We start from the raw sequence: 16,206 nt of genomic DNA, 5'->3' as shown, positions 1-16,206 counted from the left end.
TTGTTTAAGAATTTCCTATCTTCCTCAATATTACTACTAACCAAATTCATAACTGTCATCATTTGTTGTTGTAGACACGTTAAATAAAAAACTACCTGTCATGCATCACCAATAATTTCTAATCTTTCGCATATGTTGTTGAGGATATATGAATTCACTGAATTAATCATATTCAAAACCTTTTTAGATGTTTACGGTGTTACAGCAATAGAACTTGATAGTTAAGGTGGTTGTATTGCTAATGGAGTCATTAACAAAGAAACTAGATTTACAATATCTTCTAGTTCTTTTAATCTCCTTTTCAATCTGGGATTTTCTATAAGCACTTTGGTAGCATACTGAGTGACTTCATCATTGGTAGATTGATTGAATACCAAGATCCCCTTCATGTCAATGTTAGACAAATGAATATCCACTTGTTGTTCACGAATAATAATTTTATTTTCAACTTTTACCTTTTCAACTCTCAATTTTTTGGTAGTTTTGTCATATTTTGCATTTTGCAATGTCACAGGACGTTCATTGAAAATAATTTCCTCTTCTGCAATTTTCTCCATTATTTTTTGATTCTCTGCTAAACAAGTAGTAACCCAGTCAGGTGGTACACTACTAAAATTTTCCACGTTTATAGCCTATTGAATGCTTTCTCTATTTATGACACTTTTGGACTTGGCTGTTTGAATTGTATGTGTTTTGCCTGGAAAGAATTTGCAAAGATCATCTTCCTCATCTCAACGACCTGATAGCTCACCAATACCCTGCTGCTCTTCTGCCATCATCATTCTCATACCCTGATGATGGATCCCATTTGGGATTTGAAACGTTGGTACAAAAATGTTAAAACTGTGGATTCTCCGGACATTGATTCAAAAACTCACCAATAACCAATTTTCCAGAACCAAGAGTTTTTCTCTTTCCTAGACTTGAGGATGAGGTTGCACTAGTAACTAGTGTGGAAGTTGGAGGTTGTTGTGTAAGATTTAGTGTTTTTGCGTCTGCTTTGCTTCCTTGTTAATTTTGATATCTTGAGCTACTCTTTGAGCATCCATTATCGATATCTGATATTTGGTTCTCTACAAATTTATAAACTACATGGCATGTAAACATATTTTGAATTAGACAAAGATTTAGACACACTATTTTCTAGCACATTATGAGATGCAAAAATTGCATTGGTTCTTTGTTCGGATGCAATTTAGGTTATTAAGGAAAAGAAAATGAAAATAGCAAAGGCAAAAGAGAAAGCAATAATAAATTGATAAAATGTAATGTGTGTTGCATGTGATATATTTGATAAGATGTAATGACTATTGCATGTGCTGAAACATTTGCTAGAGTTCCTATGTTCATAAAGTGCGAAAAGAGAACATACAAATCCATAAACAATTATGTAGAAAAATAAATATGTTGTAGATAAAATTGTGAAAGAACCAGAGAAATTGACAAAATGAATCATTGAATAATGCTGAGTCCACCCAGTTGTGAGCCTGTGTCGATAAATCTATAAATCATATCAAAATCCGGTAATGGATAAGAAAAAATGGAGGTAATAAATACTGACATTGTATTATTAAGTCATGATTAATAACTTTAGTAAATGAAAATCTTTGTTAGAAATCATGAAAAAATGTGTAGGAAACTAGATGGAATGCATTGTGACAATTATCTTTAGACTGTGATCTTGAAAATTATGTATCCGAGTGTTTGTAAATCAAGTTTCCTTCAACGTTTTTCGTACTCAATTATCAAAATAAAATGAATCGTCAATGATTCAATGGTGGGGGCCATCTTAGTAACTAAATCAATTCATGATATAAAAACATATATAGGGAAGGCAAAGTTCAATGCAGGTGGTATAAAGTTGCATTCTACATTCCATTTACCATTTAATAAATTGGAATATCTTTCGCTTAAAGGTGAAAATTTAGACACTTTGATAAAACATTGCGAAAAACTTCGTGTCATGCTCATTGATTAGGGGCATTTTATAGGTTCAAAATTATTATACCAAGTTGACAAACGTTTATGAAAAATTAAGCATACTCCATTGGATTATTTTGGAAATATTGATGTAATATTTTCAGGTGACTTGTTCCAAGCGCAACCGATTAAAGATTCTATTATTTTTTAGCAACAAAATTTAGCAAGTGAAAAAATAGTATATGATCACTAGAAAGACAAAGTAAAATGTTATGGATTATTTATGACAATGCATTAGAAATATAACAAATTCGTTGAAATCCTTAACAAAAATGTGAGTGAATCAACAATCTGATGAAGACATAAAATATATAAACAATAAGTGTTATAGACCTCATCCACTGGATCAATTGTTTCCATACCTATTTTACAGAAACAAAGATGTATAAAAGCATAATGAAAAGTGTTGTCGCATGTAAATGAAGAGCTAATAGTTCTTGATGCAATTAAAGAATCTCACAGTAAGGAAATAAGATTTGTAGCATATGATAAGACAATGATATTACCATAAATAATACTTATCAAATGCAATTTTCTTGTTGAGATATATGCAGGGAACTATAATACAGAGGATGGTATCGTTAATTGCGCGAATGGAATATGCAAAAATATGTGGAAAATAAAAAGAATGTTGATGGGTTATGGATAGATTGTGTAAATCCATATATCAGTAAACTTCAAAGAAAAAAGTATTGTGAACTTTATGGCAAAAACATTTCATCTCATTGGACTCCAATATTATGTGTTTCAAAACCATTAAGATGTCATAGAAAGAGCTTTACAACTATAGCGTGCAAACAATTTCTAATACAACTACCTTGTGCGAGAACAATTAATCCATCACAGGGTTTAACATTGAATGGAATTTTATTTGACCCAAGTTGCATATCAACGCATTGACTAGTTTACAAAACACTATCACCTGTTAACATAATGGAATCATTGTATCTTCTTCCAAAACAAACATAAAAGAATTTTTTTGTGAATAAGAAAGTCTTAGAAGAAACAAGATGCTTAAGAACTGAACCATCATGAAAATCAATGTACATAGAAAGGTCGATAGAAAGTGAAAATACTTTAATGATTGCAAGTTTGAATACACAAAGTCTACATGCTCATGTGAATGACATTGTGCGCGATGAAGACTTAATGAATACTATGATTCTTTGTATAGAGGAAACATATTTGAAATTTATACCATCAAACACTGACTTTTGTAAATTCAATTTCACCATATCAAATTGTCTTGATGGAGTCCTTACTTTTATATAATAAAACATAGAAATTGTATCAACGAAAAACATTTGCAATAACATAATCAAAATAGTTTTTTCGAAAGTATATTTCCAATGTCGGATATGCATAATAATGTATATGTTGCACAACTTGTATATGTTTTGGAAATCATTGAAGAAATAACAAGAACAAGGGCACACTTCACACTTGGTGATTACTTATTTATACATATTCGAGATTTCAATATTGACATCAATTCAAATAGAAAAAGAAGTAAATAGTTATTAGAGTATATGTGTTGCAAGAAGTTACAAGAAATAACAAAGAAATTTATTTATGGGAATAAGACAATTATTGATCACATTCAGACTGTTGAAAATAGCAACAAGAAATGGTAAATATAGAAGTGATAGAAATAGCACTACCATAAATAGCATTTCGGGATACCTTCCTATTTTAGTTAGTCCCTGAACTAAAATAGAGAAGTAAAATTCGAATTTGATCTTAACAGTTGTTTGTAAAATAATTAATTAATTCATCTTGAGTTAATTAGTTGGAGAAAATAAAACATGAAGTCTATGTGAGGACGTGCAACACTTATCCCATTGATTGAGGAATTTATCCCTTAGTTAAAGAGATAAGGATGAGTTGTAATTTGAGTTGTAATTAGTTAGCTCAGTTAACTGAGTTAACTCTAGTTAGATTAGTTCAAATAGTTTGTTGAACTAATTGTGATTTCAGTTAGTTAATGAATGCATGCATGTAACTACTTCACTTCAGATAACTGAATATTCTCTCATAAATAACTCATGCATGTCAGTTCAGTCAGAGACCCAGTTGAGATCAGATGATGGGACAGTGTACTATCAGTTACAGGAATATTCCATGGAGGATATATCTTGCATGGAGAAGCAATTCATTCCTTAGAGATTGCGTAGTTAATTCTTCAGTTTAGTGAGGGTGTGATGAGGCCAATTCACACAGGTGGCATCACTGGACCCCAAGGAAAACTATGCAAGGAAATAGGAGGCTTGGAGGGCTGAGGGAAGGCATATCTTGTGTCTGTTCAGTCTGTGAGTTGTATTGTTCGATTGTAGAGAGAGCAGGATAGCTTGTTAGCTGATTCTTTGTGAAATATGAACATATTTCCACTTGTATGATAATACAGAGATCGGGTTTTTTAGCTGAGGATTTCCCCAGAGTATTCTTCTATGTTCATGTGTGATTGTTTTCTCATTCTTAGTTATATGTGTTCTATTTGATCTTGCTCATATTCGATTAAGCTTCTGCAATTTTGTTGTAGAAGTAGATCTTGTATTTTGCTTTAATATATTTCATAATCTGTTGATCTAAAGTGGGAATTTCTACATGGTATCAGAGCAAAGGTGATCAAAGGAGAGAACAATATACAAGAAGGGAGAAGTTTGAAGTTTTTAAGGTTCCTGAATATAGAAATCGAGTTCTTATCACATCTCAATTTTACCAATGGCGTTCAGCGATTTAAGACTTGAGTATGCCATTGATGACAACTCGAGTTATATAGCCTGGAAGGATCGCATGGAAGCAATATTATAGGATAATGATCTAGAGGACTTCATTCATCAAGAAGTCCCCAAGCCCGTAGCAGCTAATGCTACAGAATTGGTAGAATGGAAGAAATGTGTGGCTAGAGCAAGGAGAATCCTTCTGGAGGGAGTTCGAGACCACATAGTCTCGAGTCTCCATGGGAAGGAGACATCATTTTCGATGTGGAAAACATTGAAAGATCTATATCAGAACAAAAATGATCAGAGGAAGCTGGCGCTGAAAGATGGGCTTCGGAAAATCAAGTGTGAAAAGGGCAACATGATCTCTACATATCTGAACAAGCTCACCACCTGCAAGGATGAGCTTGGAAGTGTAGGGATCATGACAATCGATGATGAAATGGTGAGTCTTGCACTCCTCGGTCTTCCTAAGAGCTGGCATAACTACCAAGACTCGGTTAGTGGAGGAGAAAAACTGCAAGATTGGGAATGACTTTCGTCGGATCTAATGCAGGAGGAGATAAGAAGAAGCACTAGAGATGGATCCTCATCAAAGCAAGATGATGAGGAAAATATAGCCTTAGCGAGTAAGGGAAGGAAGGGGAAAGGGAAGGTGTCCCATTCCAAATCTAGTTCTTCCCATGGTGCGAAGAAGTTTGACAAATTGAAAGTGTGAAGCTTTCATTGTCATGAAGTGGGCCATTATGCTACGAATCGTCCACAGAAGAAATCCAAGAAGGGATTCTCGAAGAGTTCTGATGGTGAGGCACTGGCCTCACAGTTTGAGTTGGATTTCTCTCTTATCACATGCATGGTTTCATCCATGGTGGGATGTGTGTGGTACCTGGACAGTGGAGCTTCATTTCACATGTCAAGTGACAAGAATCTTTTCAATACCTTGGAGGAGAAGGATCTCCAGATGCGGATCAAGATGAGTGATGATGGATAGTACCATGTTTCAGGTGAAGGTATGGTTGTGTTTTATAGGGAGCATGGAGCTCCTCTCACCGTAACTAATGTAAAGTATGTACCAGGTCTGCAGAAGAATATTGTGTCCATTGCTATGCTAGAAGATAAAGGCTATGATGTAGTCTTTAGTAAAGGAAAGGTATTCCTGAGGCATATCAGCACTGGACAGACCAAGCGAATTGGGATTCGAGTAAAGAATATCTACAAGCTGGAGGTAGATGACTGTGCTGCATTGATTTCGAAAGCTGAGATGGTGCAGAGCCAAGGTTTTGGCAAGCTATGGCATAGAAGATTGGGCCACTTGCACCATGGATCCCTGAAGATCATGCAACATATTTCTACCGGACTTCCCAAAGGAAAAATGGAGTAGACGAATACATGCAAATGTTGTACCTTGGGTAAGCATGCGAAATCTTCCTTCCCGTATCGAGACAGTAGAGCTAGAGAAATCCTGGAGCGAGTTCACTCAGATGTTTGTGTACCATTCTCTATAGCCTCCACCGCTAAACAAAGGTACTTTGTTATTTTTGTTGATGATTTTTCTCATAGATGCTTGATCTACTTTATGCAAAAGAAGGATCAAACCTTCTTGAGGTTTTGTGAGTTTAAAGCCTTGGCAGAGAAAGAAAATAAAAGCCTTGCGTAGAAACAATGATGGAGAGTATGTCTCCCAACATTTTAAGGACTTCTACGCTGTAGAAGGAATTAAACGAGAGTTAATGTCACCCCATAACCCATAGAAGAATGGGGTGGCCAAAAGGAAAAATAGATCGATTGTGGGATCAGCTCGAGCGATGTTTCATGACCAAAGCCTACCACTGCATTTGTGGGCTGAGGCATGCAATACAGTAGTATACTTGCAGAACAGAAGCCTGCACCGTATACTGGGAATGAAGACACCTATGGAGGCCTTTTTCGGGAAGCGACTAGATGTGAGTCACTTCCGAATCTTTGGATCATCAGTTTACTGCCATGTGACCAAAGATGCCCAGAAGAAGCTAGATCCAACAACTGAGTTGGGAATACTTGTGGGGTACACTGATACACCGCACAACTATCGGGTGTACCTGCCTACCAGTCACAGGACAGTCATACGCAGGGATCTAAAGTTAAACGACTAGAAAGCCATGAAAGTATCACTTGATAGGGAGCTCAAGTTACATGCTGATGAGGAACTTTCAGTTCCTAAGGAGGAGGAGCCTCAGGATGATGCGGAGCAACCTCATGCAGAGGATCCAGCAGTGGAGACATCCATTCATGCTCAGACTTCCAGAGATGGGAAGAAACGCTCAAGGGAAACTTATAGGTTGATGTTGGATGTGCGGGAGAATTTGGGACAACCATCTTCTCAGCGCAGACAGAGGAGGTCGCCCGAGCGGTACACTGGTTACATGGACCTGGTTGGGGAGTGTATAGAGTTCGAACCTTCTTCATTCGTGGAGGCAGTGCAACAACCAGTCTGCGTTGATGCAATCATAGAGGAGTACGACTATATCATTCGGAACAGTGTGTGGGATGTTGTCCCAAGACCTCAGGACAAGTCAGTGATGAGCTCCAGATGACTTTACAAGGTAAAGCAAGCAGCTGATGGTAGTGTTGAGAAACATAAGGCAAGGTTTGTTGCCCATGGTTTCTCATAGGTTGAGGGTATCAACTACAATGAGACCTTTGCTCCTGTAGCAAGGTACTCATCTATCAGATCGATGTTGACACTATCAGCTCAAATGGGTTGGAAGATCCATCAGATGGACGTGAAGACAACATTCCTCAATGGGAAGATTGAGGAGGAGGTGTAAATTGAGCAGCTAGAGGGTTTCAAAACCTTCAATTATGAGTCACATGTGTGCCGACTCAAGAGGGCTTTGTATGGGCTGAAGCAAGCACCTCGTGTTTGGTACACTAGGATCGACAACTATTTCACCGGGTTGGGCTTCACCAAGAGTGAAGCAGATGTGAACCTTTACCACATCATGGTAGAAGGTAAGACATTGATCATTGTTCTTTATCTTGATGTTTTGATTTTGAAAGGTGATGATCAGATGATCCAGTCTTGCAAGGAGGACCTTGCAAGAGAGTTCGAAATGAAAGACATGGGTCTTATGCACTACTTTTTAGGCATGGAAGTGTGGCAAAGAGATGGAGAAGTTTTTGTGTCTCAAGGCAAGTATGCCAATGATATTGTGAGGCGGTTCCATATGGAAAAGTGAAAACCCATGCAGACTCCTCTAGTTGGGAACTGGAGGAAGGAGGATGCTACTTCAGGTGAGGTAGTAGCTGCTATTGTTTGTCGGTAGTTTGTGGGTTCACTTATGTATTTGGTGAACACGCGACCAGAATTATGCTTTACGGTGAACCAGCTCAGTCAAGCTATGGTTCAGCCTACCAAGCTGTTTTGGAAGGCAACGAAGCATGTGATGAGATACCTCAGAGGCACATCTTAATATGGATTATGGTACAGACAGACAGAGGGAGTGAAGCTTCAGGGCTTCACAGATGCGGATTGGGGAGTGAGTCCATTAGACTGGAAGAGCACTTCTGGAGGAATCTTCAACCTTGGTTCAGCTGCAGTTTCTTGGTACAACAGGAAACAAAGATCAGTTGCACTTAGTTCAGCAGAGGCTGAATACATGGCTGCTAGTTAGGTGGCATGTGAGGCCATTTGGATGCAGAAGATTCTAGTGGGATTGTTTGGTCAGAGGATGGATCCAACTATGATCTACTGTGATAATCAGAGTTGTATCAAACTCTCTGAGAATGCAGTTTTTCATGAAAGGTCCAAGCACATTGATATTCGGTATCACCATCTTCGAGATTGTGTGGTCAAGAGGATCATGTTGTTGTTGTATGTTTCGACCGAGGAACATGATGTAGATATTTTGACGAAGGCATTGTCAAAATGCAAGTTCAAGTTCCACAGAGACAGGATTGGGGTTACTGATAATCCCCTTCTTGTTGAGGGGAGTGTTGAAAATAGCAACAAGAAATGCTAAATAACAAAGTGCTAAAATTAGCACTGCCATAAATAGCATTTCAGGATACCTTTCTAATTTAGTTAATCCCTGAACTAAAATAGAGAAGTAAAATTCGAATTTTTATCTTAGCAGTTGTTTGTAAAATAATTAATTAATTCATCTTGAGTTAATTAGTTGGAGAAAATCAAACATGAAGTCTATGTGAGGACATGCAACAACTATCCCATTGATTGAGGAATTTATCCCTTAGTTAAAGAGATAAGGATGAGTTGTAATTTGAGTTGTAATTAGTTACCTCAGTTAACTGAGTTAAGTCCAGTTAGATTAGTTCAAATAGTTTGTTGAACTAATTGTGAGTTCAGTTAGTTAATGCATGCATGCATGTAACTACTGCACTTCCGATAACTGAATATTCTCTCATAAATAACTCATGCATGTCAGTTCAATCAGAGACCCAGTTGAGATCAGATGATGGGACACTGTACTATCAGTTGCAGGAATATTCCATGGAGGATATCTCTTGCATGTAGAAGGAATTCATGCCTTAGAGATTGCACAGTTACTTCTTCAATTTAGTGAGTGTGTGATGAGGCCAATTCACACAGGTGGCATAACTGGACCCCAAGGAAAATTGCACAAGGAAATAGGAAGCTTGGAGGGCTGAGGGAAGGCATATCTTGTGTCTATTCAATCTGTGAGCTGTATTGTTCGATTGCAGAGAGAGATGATAGCTTGTGAGTTGATTCTTTGTGTAATCTGAACATATTTCCACTTGTATGATAATACCGAGATCAGGGTTTTTAGTTGAGGCTTTCCCCAGAGTATTCTTCTGTGTTCATGTGTGATTGCTTTCTCATTCTCAGTTATATGTGTTCTATTTGATCTTGCTCATATCCGATTAAGCTTTTGCAAGTTTGTTGTAGAAGTAGATCTTGTATTTTTCTTTAGTATATTGCATAATCTGTTCATCTATAGTGTCAATTTCTAAACAGACAAATTTCCCTCGTCAACAATGTCATGTTCATATTTCATATTTGTACTGGAGTGATCATGATGCAATTCAAGCTTCATTATAATTTGAGTGATTGTAACACTGCAAAAGCTATGCGTTTTTTGATTTGAAGAAATAAAGTTCATAGGAAATTATAAATGCAATACAACACATTTTTCTAAATTTTAGCTACTTTCATATAAGTTGTAACGATAGATTTGTTTGTTCATTCTCATGTTGAGTCCAAAATGAATAAGTAATTAATTTAATTGTTGTGTGGCAATAACAATCGTTGATTGCAGAAATCGTATCCAATATTTGAAAGTTCATATGCGTTAATTGTATTATTATAACTTAAGGTAATTATTGATTACACAATTGCAAAAGATAGGAAAAATAAAGAAATGTTGTGTGGAACTTGCAAATATGTGGAAGTGTTGTTGTCATTTTTGCATGTGATTAAACATTCGCTAGAGTTCCTATGTTCATAAAGTGCGAAAAGAGAACATACAAATCCATAAAGAATTATGTAGAAAAATAAATATGTTGCAGATAAAATTGCGAAAGAACCATAGCAATTAACAAAATGAATCGTTGAATAATGCTAAGTCCGCCCAGTTGTGAGCTTGTGTCGATAAATCTATAAATCATATTAGAATCCGATAATGGATAAGAAAAAATGGAGGTGATAAATACTGACATTATATTATTAAGTCATGATTAATAACTTTAGTAAATGAAAATCTTCGTCAGAAATCATGAAAAAATGTGTAGGAAACTAGATGGAACGCATTATGACAATTATCTTTAGACTGTGATCTTGAAAATTATGTATCCGAGTGTTTGTAAATCAAGTTTCCTTCAACGTTTTTCGTACTCCATTATCAAAATAAAATGAATCATCAATGATTCAGTGGTGGGGGCCATCTTAGTAACTAAATCAATTCATGATATAACAACATATATAGGGAAGGCAAAGTTCAATGTAGGTGGTATAAAGTTGCATTCTACATTCCATTTACCATTTAATAAATTGGAATATATTTCACTTAAAGGTGAAAAATTAGACACTTTGATAAAACATTGCGAAAAACTTCGTGTCATGCTCATTGATGAGGGGCCTTTGATAGGCTCAACATTATTATACCAAGTTGACAAATGTTTATGCAAAATTAAGCATACTCCATTGGATTATTTTGGAAATATTGATGTAATATTTTCAGGTGACTTGTTCCAAGCGCAACCGATCAAAGATTCTCTTATTTTTTAGCAACAAAATTTAGCAAGTGAAAAAATAGTATACAGTCACTGGAAAGACAAAGTAAAATATTATGGATTATGTATGACAATGCATTAAAAATATAACAAATTCGTTGAAATCCTTAACAAAATGTGAGTGAATCAACAATCTGATGAAGAAATAAAATATATAAACGATAAGTGTTATAGACCTCATCCACTGGATCAATTGTTTCGATACCTATTTTACAGAAACAAAGATGTATAAAAGCATAATGAAAAAGTGTTGTCACATGTAAATGAAGAGCTAATAGTTCTTGATGCAATTGAAGAATCTCACAGTAAGGAAATACGATTTGTAGCATATGATAAGACAATGATATTACCATAAATAATCCTTATCAAATGCAATTTTCTTGTTGAGATATATGCAGGGAACTATAATACAAAGGATGGTATCGTTAATTGCCCGAATGGAATATGCAAAAATATATGGAAATTAATAAGAATGTTGATTGGTTATGGATAGATTGTGTCAATCCATATATCAATAAAATTCAAAGAAAAAAGTATTGTGAATTTTATGACGAAAACATTTCATCTCATTCGACTCAAATATTATGTGTTTCAAAACCATTAAGATGTCATAGCAAGAGCTTTACAACTTTAGTGTGCAAACAATTTCTAATACAACTAACTTGTGCTATAACATTTAATCCATCACAAGGTTTAATGTTGAATGGAATTTCATTTTATCCAAATGGCATATCAACACATTGACTAGTTTACATAACACTATCAGGTGTTAAAATAATGGAATCATTGTATCTTCTTCAAAAACAAACATAAAAGAATTTTTTGTGAATAAGAAAGTCTTAGAAGAAACAAGATGCTTAAGAACTGAACCATCACGAAAATTAAGTTACATAGAAAGGTCAATAGAAAGTGAAAATACTTTAATGATTGCAAGTTTGAATACACAAAGTCTACATGCTCATGTGAATGACATTGTGCGCGATGAAGACTTAATGAATACTATGATTCTTTGTATAGAGGAAACATATTTGAAATTTATACCATCAAACAATGACTTTTGTAAATTCAATTTCACCGTATCAAATTGTCTTGATGGAGTCCTTACTTTTATATAATAAAACATAGAAATTGTATCAACGAAAAACATTTGCAATAACATAATCAAAATAGTTTTTTCAAAAGTATATTTCCAATGTCGGATATGCATAATAATGTATATGTTGCACAACTTGTATATGTTTTGGAAATCATTGAAGAAATAACAAGAACAAGGGCACACTTCACACTTGGTGATTACTTATTTGTACATATTCGAGATTTCAATATTGACATCAATTCAAATAGAAAAAGAAGTAAATAGTTATTAGAGTATATGTGTTGCAAGAAGTTACAAGAAATAACAAAGAAATTTATTTATGGGAGTAAGACAATTATTGATCACATTCAGACTGTTGAAAATAGCAACAAGAAATGGTAAATATAGAAGTGCCAGAAATAGCACTACCATAAATAGCATTTTAGGATACCTTCCTATTTTAGTTAGTCCCTGAACTAAAATAGAGAAGTAAAATTCGAATTTGATCTTAACAGTTGTTTGTAAAATAATTAATTAATTCATCTTGAGTTAATTAGTTGGAGAAAATCAAACATGAAGTCTATGTGAGGACATGCAACACTTATCCCATTGATTGCGGAATTTATCCCTTAGTTAAAGAGATAAGGATGAGTTGTAATTTGAGTTGTAATTAGTTAGCTCAGTTAACTGAGTTAACTCCAGTTAGATTAGTTCAAATAGTTTGTTGAACTAATTGTGATTTTAGTTAGTTAATGAATGCATGCATGTAACTACTTCACTTCAGATAAATGAATATTCTCTCATAAATAACTCATGCATGTCAGTTCAGTCAGAGACCCAGTTGAGATTAGATGATGGGACAGTGTACTATCAGTTGCAGGAATATTCCATGGAGGATATATATTGCATGGAGAAGAAATTCATTCCTTAGAGATTGCGCAGTTAATTCTTCAATTTAGTGAGTGTGTGATGAGGCCAATTCACATAGGTGGCATCACTGGACCCCAAGGAAAACTGTGCAAGGAAATGGGAGGCTTGGAGGGCTGAGGGAAGGCATCTCTTGTGTCTGTTCAGTCTGTGAGTTGTATTGTTCGATTGTAGAGAGAGCAGGATAGCTTGTTAGCTGATTCTTTGTGAAATATGAACATATTTCCACTTGTATGATAATACAGAGATCGGGTTTTTTAGCTGAGGATTTCCCCAGAGTATTATTTTATGTTCATGTGTGATTGTTTTCTCATTCTCAGTTATATGTGTTCTATTTGATCTTGCTCATATTCGATTAAGCTTCTCCAATTTTGTTGTAGAAGTAGATCTTGTATTTTGCTTTAATATATTTCATAATCTGTTGATCTAAAGTGGGAATTTCTACATGGTATCAGAGCAAAGGTGATCAAAGGAGAGAACAATATACAAGAAGGGAGAAGTTTGAAGTTTTTAAGGTTCCTGAATATAGAAATCGAGTTCTTATCACATCTCAATTTCACCAATGGCGTTCAACGGTTTAAGACTTGAGTATGCCATTGATGACAACTCGAGTTATATAGCCTGGAAGGATCGCATGGAAGCAATATTAGAGGATAATGATCTAGAGGACTTCATTCATCAAGAAGTCCCCAAGCCCGTAGCAGCTAATGCTACAGAATTGGCAGAATGGAAGAAATGTGTGGCTAGAGCAAGGAGAATCCTTCTGGAGGGAGTTCGAGACCACATAGTCTCGAGTCTCCATGGGAAGGAGACATCATTTTCGATGTGGAAAACACTGAAAGATCTATATCAGAACAACAATGATCAGAGGAAGCTGGCGCTGAAAGATGGGCTTCGGAAAATCAAGTGTGAAAAGGGCAACATGATCTCTACATATCTGAACAAGCTCACCACTTGCAGGGATGAGCTTGGAAGTGTAGGGATCATGACAATCGATGATGAAATGGTGAGTCTTGCACTCCTCGGTCTTCCTAAGAGCTGGCATAACTACCAAGACTCGGTTAGTGGAAGAGAAAAACTGCCAATTTGGGAACGAATTTGGTCGGATCTAATGCAGGAGGAGATAAGAAGAAGCACTAGAGATGGGTCCTCATCAAAGCAAGATGATGAGGAAAATATAGCCTTAGCGAGTAAGGTGAGGAAGGGGAAAGGGAAGGTGTCCCATTCCAAATCTAGTTCTTCCCATGGTGGGAAGAAGTTTGACAAATTGAAAGTGCGATGCTTTCATTGTCATGGAGTGGGCCATTATGCTACGAATTGTCCACAGAAGAAATCCAAGAAGGGATCCTCGAAGAGTTCTGATGGTGAGGCACTGGCCTCACAGTTTGAGTTGGATTTCTCTCTTATCGCATGCATGGTTTCATCCATGGTGGGATGTGTGTGGTACCTGGACAGTGGAGCTTCATTTCACATGTCAAGTGACAAGAATCTTTTCAATACCTTGGAGGAGAAGGATCTCCAGATGCGGATCAAGATGAGTGATGATGGATAGTACCATGTTTCAGGTGAAGGTATGGTTGTGTTTTATAGGGAGCATGGAGCTCCTCTCACCGTAACTAATGTAAAGTATGTACCAGGTCTGCAGAAGAATATTGTGTCCATTGCTATGCTAGAAGATAAAGGCTATGATGTAGTCTTTAGTAAAGGAAAGGTATTCCTGAGGCATATCAGCACTGGACAGACCAAGTGAATTGGGATTCGAGTAAAGAATCACTACAAGCTGGAGGTAGATGACTGTGCTGCATTGATTTCCAAAGCTGAGATGGTGCAGAGCCAAGGTTTTGGCAAGCTATGGCATAGAAGATTGGGCCACTTGCACCATGGAGCCCTGAAGATCATGCAACATATTTCTACCGGACTTCCCAAAGGAAAAATGGAGTAGACGAATACATGCAAATGTTGTACCTTGGGTAAGCATGCGAAATCTTCCTTCCCGGATCGAGACAGTAGAGCTGGAGCAATCCTGGAGCGAGTTCAATCAGATGTTTGTGTACCATTCTCTATAGCCTCCACCGCTAAACAAAGGTACTTTGTTATTTTTATTGATGATTTTTCTCATAGATGCTTGATCTACTTTATGAAAAAGAAGGATCAAACCTTCTTGAGGTTTTGTGAGTTTAAAGCCTTGGCAGAGAAAGAAAATAAAAGCCTTGCGTAGCAACAATGATGGAGAGTATGTCTCCCAACATTTTAAGGACTTCTGCGCTGTAGAAGGAATTAAACGAGAGTTAATGTCACCCCATAACCCATAGAAGAATGGGGTGGCCAAAAGGAAAAACAGATCGATTGTGGGATCAGCTCGAGCGATGTTTCATGACCAAAGCCTACCACTGCATTTGTGGGCTGAGGCATGCAATACAGTAGTATACTTGCAGAACAGAAGCCTGCACCGTATACTGGGAATGAAGACACCTATGGAGGCCTTTTTCGGGAAGCGACTAGATGTGAGTCACTTCCGAATCTTTGGATCATCGGTTTACTGCCATGTGACCAAAGATGCCCAGAAGAAGCTAGATCCAACAACTGAGTTGGGAATACTTGTGGGGTACACTGATACACCGCACAACTATCGGGTGTACCTGCCTACCAGTCACAGGACAGTCATACGCAGGGATCTAAAGTTAAACGACTAGAAAGCCATGAAAGTATCACTTGATAGGGAGCTCAAGTTACATGCTGATGAGGAACTTTTAGTTCCTAAGGAGGAGGAGCCTCAGGATGATGCGGAGCAACCTCATGCAGAGGATCCAGCAGTGGAGACATCCATTCATGCTCAAACTTCCAGAGATGGGAAGAAACGCTCAAGGGAAACTTATAGGTTGATGTTGGATGTGCGGGAGAATTTGGGGCAACCATCTTCTCAGCGCAGACAGAGGAGGTCGCCCGAGCGGTACACTGGTTACATGGACCTGGTTGGGGAGTGTATAGAGTTCGAACCTTCTTCATTCGTGGAGGCAGTGCAACAACCAGTCTGCGTTGATGCAATCATAGAGGAGTACGACTATATCATTCGAAACAGTGTGTGGGATGTTGTCCCAAGACCTCAGGACAAGTCAGTGATGAGCTCCAGATGGCTTTACAAGGTAAAGCAAGCAGCTGATGGTAGTGTTGAGAAACATAAGGCAAGGTTTGTTGCCCGTGGTTTCTCATAGGTTGAGGGTATCAACTACAATGAGACCTTTGCTCCTGTAGCAA

Source organism: Pinus tabuliformis, chromosome 1_2 (assembly GCF_031772625.1).
Source record: "Pinus tabuliformis cultivar Carrire ecotype Pingquan chromosome 1_2, CPIR1, whole genome shotgun sequence".
Lineage (NCBI taxonomy): Eukaryota > Viridiplantae > Streptophyta > Pinopsida > Pinales > Pinaceae > Pinus > Pinus tabuliformis.
The sequence above is the reverse complement of the archived record's forward strand: the minus strand, read 5'-3'. Positions refer to the sequence as shown.